This window comes from Coffea eugenioides, chromosome 2 (assembly GCF_003713205.1).
Source record: "Coffea eugenioides isolate CCC68of chromosome 2, Ceug_1.0, whole genome shotgun sequence".
Taxonomy (NCBI): domain Eukaryota; kingdom Viridiplantae; phylum Streptophyta; class Magnoliopsida; order Gentianales; family Rubiaceae; genus Coffea; species Coffea eugenioides.
In genome coordinates this window covers 3,641,347-3,650,626 of record NC_040036.1, presented here as the reverse complement: position 1 = coordinate 3,650,626, position 9,280 = coordinate 3,641,347, and the positions used below count along the sequence as shown (strand labels likewise).

At 36.3% G+C, this 9,280-nt stretch overlaps 1 pseudogene; it reads right to left on the bottom strand.

The window, feature by feature from the left end:
• Positions 1-7,293: 7,293 nt before the first annotated feature.
• Positions 7,294-8,604, bottom strand: LOC113763288 (annotated as a pseudogene).
• Between the last annotated feature and the right edge of the window lie 676 nt (positions 8,605-9,280).

Below are 9,280 nucleotides of genomic sequence, written 5' to 3'. Positions count from 1 at the left end.
TGCCGACAAAGATTTCTTTCTTTGTTTGGCGCCTAGTGAGGAGGTGGGTTCCCCTGGACGACCAACTGTAGCGCGAAGGGGTCCATCTCGGGTCTATGTGCTCTTGCTGCAGAGGGGCGCGAGAAACAGTGGAGCATTTGTTCGTGACTGGGCCAGTGGCCGTGAGTGTCTAGGGGCTTTTGGACAGCAGTTTGGTAATCTCGTGGAGGGGGGCTCATGGCGTCTCCTCCCTGCTGGTAGGATGGTTTCTTTCGCATCGGATGGTCAAGGCGAATCATATACGGGTACTGGTCCCGATGGCCGCCCTATGGTTCATATGGCGTTCTAGGAATCAGGCAAGGTTTGAGGGTTCAAGGATGCGAGCGGAACATATCATTTGGGAGGTTGGGAATCTCATGGGATTTTTGGGGGAGGCGCAGAAGCTAGAGCGCTCTTTTCAGGGTGACGGGGATTGTATCTGGGCAAGGGGAAGGAGAAGAGTGGGGGTGTGTCGCCAGCCAATGCTGGTTGCTTGGTCCCGGCCACCAGAGCAGGGACTAAAACTGAACACGGATGCGAGTGTCACATCTTTGGGGGCGTTTGGGGAAGGGTGGTTCGGTCCAGTGAGGGGAGAGTGATATTTGCTTTTTACAAGGAATTTGGGGAAGTCAGGGTGCTTCATGCTGAGGCTCTGGCGCTGTTGTCAGGACTGGTATACTGCCAGGATCGGGCAATAGCAGGTGTAAGGGCAGAATCTGACTCTGCAGCTCTCGTTCGAATGATCGCCTCGGGTGCGCCAGCTAGTTGGCCGCTTTGCAACGTCCTCCGACAGATCCGTTTTCTGCTTCACGAGTTCGGAGGGTCACTAGGGCATGTTTATCGACAAGCAAACATGGTTGCAAATGCACTTGCTTCGGCGCAATTGACTTGTGATTCGGTCTTCAATGGCGAAGGGGAACTTCCACGTCGGGTTAAAGCTCTTGTAAGACTAGATAGGCTAGCAATTCTGCATGTTAGACAATTAAAAAAAAAGTAGGAGATTTTCGTTGCCCATAAAACAAAAAAAAAGGGGCATACCTCTCAAGTTATTACAGAAAAATGAGCAAGGTAACTGTAAGTTATACAAGTATCAACTGGGTAACCTTTTATTTTGGCGCTATGAAGCAAGCTATAAAAGAATACCTGAGATTTGTCAAAAATAAAGGATGAAATTCCATGTTTTATTCAAGTAATTGAGAGATTATTTTGGAAGAAAAAAAAAAGTTAGTAACTGCCCAAGGAAACAGTCACGGGAGAGTAGTAATCAATTACTGGATGGAACCAAATCAAAACCAGTGAAAGAAAGAGGGGATCGAACAATTGTGCCGGCAAAGGTTTATGCCTTAGACAACCGACAAGTTCCGGACTCGTCTGAAGCAACTGAAGGTAAAATTTCGAGGACGAAATTTCTTAAGGGAGAAAGAGTGTAAGAACCCAAAAATTTTCACATTTTCTCATCATTATTCTATTTCTTTGCCTACATTTTATACTTTCCTTGGAAATATTAAATTCTCTATGCATTTTTATAAATATAGTTTTAAAATCATTTTTCCTAGTATGAGTTAGTGTACGTTAATTTGAAGTGCGTTATAGACGTGGGACCCGCTAGTGCGATATAATTTTGGTGACTAAGTGAGTTTTGTATTTAGTGATATTATTTTACAAGGTGCTAGGAGACAATTAGAAGTTAGTTAGATTGATTAGTATGGAGAGACAAGAAGATAAACTTAAACATCTAAGGGGCCACGTGTCGCGATCCGATTCGTAGTTGGATTTTGACCAAACCTTCTTACCTTTACTAAAACCAAAATTTGACCAATTTTTCTCCATTTTTAATCCCTCTTGACCGGCTGTTCTAAGGAGGAAAACAAGGAAAGCTTCTTCAATTTTTAGCTTCCAAATTTGCTCAAATCTTGAGTTCCAACCAACCAAACTTGAATCTACTCCATACAAGTGCTCACTAAGGAGGTTTAAAGCTATTGGTGGAGTTGTTTTGGGAGAAAGAAACCTAAGCTACTATCTTTCTTGAGTTGTAAAGGTAAATTGTCAAGAAACTCCTTCTTTACTTCAATTAATGGGCAATTTGTGGTTATAGTTGTTGAATTAGAAATTTTGTGAGAGAATTATATGGGTTGAAGTAGGTTTATGAAAATTTCAGTTTCTTGGTGAATTTTCTGCCCTAATATGAAGATTAATGATTAGTTATGGTTTGATAGCTTTGATATGTGAAATAGCTAGTGTTTAGATGTTAGTTTACTTGGCCTAAAGAAATTTCTGGTTTGTAAGCATAAATTTCAGTTTGGATGATAACATGCCCTGCTTCTGCCCGGTTCTATTTCACCATGTTACAGGCCGAACTAGCCTTAGCACAAAACATAAAAGTTGTATAGAATGATGTTTTATAGTTTCCTACAAAATTTCAGCTCAATCAGAGTAACATAGCCTATGAAATGACCTAAATACCCTTGACTGCCCATAACCCCTATTTTCGCGGATAGTTTTCTATCTTCGTGGGAATTTCAATTTTTGACTCTGAAAATGCATGATTTAGCTTTGGAGGTCTTCATAATAAATGTAGGTATATGTCTTGGCTTCGAAACGCCATACGATACACCTCAATCGGACTTCGGTAGCCTGAGTTATTGTCATTGAATCATAGTGCAGTTAACAAGCCCGAATGTGAGATGCTGGTTCTGTAATTTGGAATTTTGACTTAGATACACTACAAACTGGACTGAGTTGTATTCATAAAAGTTGTAGCCCTCTGTCTTATCTTCGAAACGGTATAAATTACACCCCAATCTGATAAGCTTAGTTTCGGTTGTGTCCGTTACGCAAAACAACGTCAAATCTGTCTTTTGTTTTCCAACTCAACCTTCATTTCCGCACATGCTCCTAGCTTGATTTTGTACTTGTATGACTTGGAGCCTATGGAATGGCTATTGAAATGAGATTATTTTGTGTGTAACTTTAGGATTGATTGAGGAAAAGAATGAAGCCATAAATGAGCTGGAAAATAGGTAAACACAAAGGGCGTGCTGCTCAAATTTACACTCGAGAACTAGGTAAGGATTTGATGACGAATACCACTTGAACCATAAAGGATATTTGCATCTTCTTATATACCTAGAATTCGGCCGAAACTTGTATCCTTGAAAAAATGAAATTTACGACTAATAGAAATACATTTTCTTTGTCATTTCGACTCAAATAGAGATTTCAAAGTTTTACAAATATTTTACTCACGTTCTTTGGTTCACCTAAACTTTGGATGGTTTAACCGTAATATTTTCCCTTGGTTATTATTAGGGTTCCTTGGTGATTGAGGGTATTGTCCGGAAGGATACTTTGGACGTTATTTTGCTTAAATAGGTGAGTGTTCCTTGTTTGCTATACTTTCTTTGACTTCATGACTTGTTGTAATTATTTGATAATGTGTTAAGTGCTTTCAATGATTGCTAAAACGAGTTTTCTAGGCGAGTGTGTACTTTATCGCACTCGACCTAAATGAATGTGAAATTTTCAATGATTCAATGATTGAAACGTTACTTGCGCATGAATGTAAGCCTTTTGGCTGAACTGGGCCCTGCCCTTCGTTACCGATCGACTCGAGTCAGAAGCGGACTCGGTCGGGCTATATGGTGACCCTGGGTGAATGTTTGGTATACTCGAGTATTACCTTGTAGTCTGGTGGAGCCTGGCCAACGTCCAAGAGGGGGTGAATAAAATGAATGAACGAATGTCAATGCAAATGTAGGGTTTTACTTGCAAAATGCATTTTCAAATGATTGGAGGAATAAGGGAATGAAAGGAGAATGAATGAACGAATGAATGAATGGCTCCCTGTGAGCATGTATCCTTTTAATGAATGTGTTATTATCGCTTTATATTGTAAATATTTCTTGACTTATTGCTGGTCCTATTGTTTGATTATCGCTTTAAGTGGACTTATCGTTTGATTATGTGTTTGGAACCTCACTGAGCTTTTAAGCTCATTCCTTTAGTTTTGTTTTCCTTAACAGGGGAAGGCGATCAAGGACGAGAGCTCTGTATAGACTAGCTTGGTCTAGTTCTTTGAAATTTCTTGTGTAATGGTTCTCGCCTAGCACTTGGCACGGGTTGGATGTATGAAGAATTGAGAACCTTTGTATATTTGAGTTTGTACTCCCTTTTGAGATAGAAATGTATATAAGTTTGGCTTTAAGTTTTGGAGTGTTATTATGATTGTTCCTGTGGTTTTATTTGAGGTATGACTGAGTCCCGGCGAGAGTTGAGCAGGCGGTCCGCCGAACCCTTTGGTTCGCCTTAGGGGAAGGTGGGACTGTCACATTATCCCTTCAATTCAAGTAAATAAATTTAATTGCGTTTAAAGCTAAAGGAACTCGAGACATTCAGTGGTAAAATTAATCAGAAAAAGCTTCCAATTAATTCCTTGTTATCAAGCGAATTCAATATTGAAAGTCAATCCTCATTCACTCAATAATAGCATTAAAACAAAAAATGTAAGTTTATTCCAAACAACCATTCAAAAGCTTAAATTATTTAACTTGTCTTATTTTCTCCCTAGAAAATTAACATGAAAGGGGTAAACATTCAAATTATTTACTTTGCTTCTTGTTTTATCCCTAACATCAATTACTGATTGAAAGGAACTAGAACGCATGTATGCAAACATCAAAACTACTTCAACAAGCGAGAAATAGTAATCAATTATATAAGAATTAAAACAAAAGAGAAACAAATACTTGAATATAAAGGAATTACAAATACTGAACGTTACTCCTAAAAAATCGAGGCTGGAGATGGTAGTTTTTTCCTTGAACTAAACTAGAAACTAGCAACACATCCTTCTAAAGAAAATGCAAAGAAAAGAAAGAAACAAAGAAATGAATAGGACGCTCCTGGTGTCTTCTGTTTCTCCCTATTTATCGTTAAACAAATGCCCTAATGATAAGCTATCAAGGTTAAAGATAAGAGATGAGACATTTGAAAAATCTTTCCAATCCCACCAAACTTCTTTTCAAAAATTGGATTACAATTGAGCTCTCTTTTGATTGGCTTGATAAGATTTCCAAAATTCAACTGTATTTCCTTGACAAGTGTTTTGAAAATATCTTTAAGCATATTTCTGCTTAACTTCCACCACAATATCCTTGATTTTCCTCCCTGTCTTCCCAATTCAATCTTTTAACATGTTTTGCTGAAAATAATAAAAAATACACTTATAATTTGACAAAAATTCATAATAAATGCTAAGCTAATCATATCATAAATAGATGTAAATAATGGATTTATCTACCCAAAGCTTTTGGCAACATCAATGGGAAGCTGCCATGGTACCACTACTTTTGACCTTTTTGCCATCCAACCCTCATTCTTTCTTTTAGGTTTCAAAGGTAGCTTATTGTTAATCAATATTATTTTTTGTGTCATTTTTTTTGTGTCATTTTACATTTCAAAAGGGATAATTTCAGGAACCTCCCTCGAGATTTCTAACAATATCACATAAATACCCTCTAATATTAAAAATTACATTGATCTCCCCTTGATTGACATGTTTAATATCAAAATTAGCCCATGTTATAAAAAGTAACCTTAAAAGTGAAAGAAAAGTGCTGACACATAATTTTCTTCCAAATTTACCCTCTTTGTCTCTAGAAGAAAATAATTAACACTTTTGATGAGGAAAATGCCAATAAAAAAAAGCAAAAAGATTGCCACCAGTCTGATCCTCTCAGGATAGGGAAAAAAAAAACAAAATGTTACACTTTTGACCATTAAGCCTAAGAAGAGCCATTGGTAGTGCAACATATCTTTCATGCCAACATATAAGGCTGGTGAAAATGCCAACAAAAATTCATGCCAACTTTAACTGAAGATATTCTGCAAACAAAGTCATTCGTGATCATCATCAAGTAGCATAGAGGTACATTCATAAGTGTAGCATATAATCTTCTAAGAAGTTTAAATTATATCTATGACAAACATTAGGTGCCATTAACATGATAAATAATAGTCAGTGCTTAGAAAACTTGTAAGTAGGTTTAATAAACCAAAAACAATTTTGATCTTTCACCTCTAGTGATTTTGGTGGAGCCTAAATTTTGGCATATTACTCACTTTTTTGCAGAAATCCTTCACCAAATGAAGTATCATGAACGGCTGAGCCTCTTGTTTCCTGATTTTTTTAAAATTTATTTTGGTTTTTCTTAGATAATGTTATTACAAGTGCTATTTGGTGCTTTAGGCATACATAACATGAACTATTTGGTGCCAAGTAGCAAAAAAAAAAAATTTTTTTAAGCAATTTCTTTTTCTCATATTTTCAATATTTGTTGGCGTAGGTTTTTTAGGGCAATTTAGTCATTTGAAAGCTCCTGATGGTGACATTTGGTCATGTCTACATGAAAGGGAAGGCCTGTGTAATTTCTAATATTAGATAGTATTTATGTGACATTGTCAAAAATCTCGAGGGAGGTTTCTGAAATTATCCTTTTTAAAAATTACAATTTAGCTCTAAATTAGTTAGTCATTTCAAAAGTTCTTACTAAAGTTGTTACTTCTTATCAACTAAACTATTATTACAATTAAAGTACCTATATTGTAGTCTAATTCTTGATGACTCTCTAATTTTTATTCATTAGTTCACAAGTTTTTATTCTTATAGTCAAGAAATTTCACGTTTTATTAAAGTTACTTCATTTTTCATTTTCTTTTTAATTGCTCATGTTTAGTACAATATAATTTTCTTTATTGCTTTTGGATATGTTATAATCGTAAAAATGTTTTATTTAATCTATATTATATTATTATTTCAATTTCTAAGTTATTTTCATCAATGATGAACTCAACATTTTAATGATATCCATTAATCAGCTAAGCACGGATTTATAGGATTTTTGTTACTGGTATATATGATAATAAAAATAACATAATAATTTTTATGTCATAATTATGATGTCACAAGTCAACAATGGCTTGATAGTGGTTACTTCAACCATTGAACCAGTACCCTTAATCTAGTAAAATATCAGTTTAATGAATGGTCTAGGTTTAAAAACCTTGCTCATAAGCTTCTCATTACCTAATTTCTTAGGCAACTTTTTGAAAACTGATCATAAAGTAATGCTAATTGAAAGCCAATAGATGTTTTTCTTGCAAGGATTCTAGATAATTGAAAGTAAAGTTTGACATCATTGAAGCAAGGAAACAGAACACAAATCTTATTCGTAAACACTTTGGCAAGAAAAAAATGACATTTACACATACAAAGTTTTATAACAATGGCGAAAATGCTGATGAAAACCAGAGACCATTTGTATCTTCACAAAGTTTGGGTTGGTAGATCAGGTGATGGATCATACAGGGTCGCAAGCAGGCGAAGATTTTTTTTGTTGGTGCAATTATTCGTACAAGATCTTCCATGTCGAAATCACTAGAAATGGGACCATTTAGGAGCTTCCTGTTGAAATGGTAGAGGAGAAGAGCTAAAGGAAGCTCAATGTTGGCGAAACCAAATGGAATTCCTGGGCAAATCCTCCTTCCAGCACCAAATGGAACATATTCAGAGTGACTTCCATTGAAATCAATGCAATTGTTTTCAAATCTTTTTGGTTTGTAACTATCTAGATCATCCCAATACTTGGGGTTTTCCAATTGCCCAGGCATCTTGTTTTGTTGGGAATGATATAGCCATCAATTTCACATTCCTCCCTGCATTCTCTAGGAATCTAGAGGAACACGAGGGTGTAACCTAAAATTTTCTTTTATCACTGACTTTAGGTACTCCAATTCCTGAACATCACTTTCTTCAATTGTATATTTTCGGTGAAGCTTTTCGTACTTTGATTTGTGCCTTAACCACTTGGATTTTTTATCATCTCGGAAATTTCCCATTCCACTGTTGCTTATGAAGTTTCAGTTCCGTGGAAAACACATCCTGCATCAAATGATAAAATTCAATTTGTTACGTAAACAAATGCAACATGCAAGTCAATGTGCTTGATAACCTGAAGAGCATATGAAGAAAATGTGACAAGAAAGAACATCACTATCAAAACAGCTTTGATGTCGTCGTTGGTACTTAGAAATTGAAGGTCACCACGTTCTTTAACTCTGAGAAGAGCATCAGTTAGATTCTTATGGTCAAATTCTCCAGTGGCCGTTTTTGTCCATGCTAGATTGTCAATATGGTGATCGATTATGCTGTCCAAAACTGTATCTAGTTTATGGTGCACGTCTAACAACTTAGACTTCAGTGAAAATAGCGGATGTGAATTCTGAGGGATGGAAAGAGATAAAAAAAGTCAAAGGTGCTAGAAAGGAACAATTGTTCCTTGTTCAACTGTAAGAATGCCTTGAATTGATCTTTGCTTACCCTGCCAAATGCTGCTCTGCAAACATGGAGCTTGAGTATGAGGACAGTTTTTCCTTTAAATCAATTGACTCTCCAGCGTTAGTCAGAGCCTTAATCAATGTAATAAGATCCGAAGCCTCATCTTGCCGAATGGAGATAAATGATAGGACACATTTAACACTAGAGTTCTAGAGAGCATAGCTTACGCATATGTCTCCAATAGTCACCATATTCACAGACTGCAATATCTGAACATTTATAACATATGATCTTGGCTGATAGAAATGTTGGATCCTTAATCCAACATTGGACTTATATGTGAATAATTATGTATTACAAACTGTCAATTAAGGTTAAACCCAATTAAAGTGATCAAATATAGTTTGGGCTTAATGTATCTAATAGGATGTGGGCCTTTAATGTGTAGAGATTTAAGGGCTCCTATTTCTATGATGGGCTGAAATAGGGTTCCGAAAGGTAACAGGAATGTTACCTATAAATAGGGTTATGGTCCCCAGGTCACAGGTATCGTTTAGTTGTCATATTTCCTAATACCACAAAATAGCTCTTCTCTGATATCCCATCGTCAGGAAAGATACCAGAGAGAAACTAAAGGATTCTCTCAAGGATTGGTGAATACCTGTTGACCTGGAAGGCCACTCCAAAATCTCTAGGGATTCAAGTATCAATTTTGTCAATATGGATTCAGGTACGCTTCCGCTATTTTATCGTTTATTTATTTCTTAATAATCACCATACAGATCCAGGGTTTCACAGGTGATGGTTTTCACCAATGGTTAAATTTAGATTACTACCCTAACAAGTGGTATCAGAGCTTGTATGGTTGATTATTAGAAAATAATTTGTAGTCTTTGAAAGTTTCATCTTAAAGATTGTAAATTATGA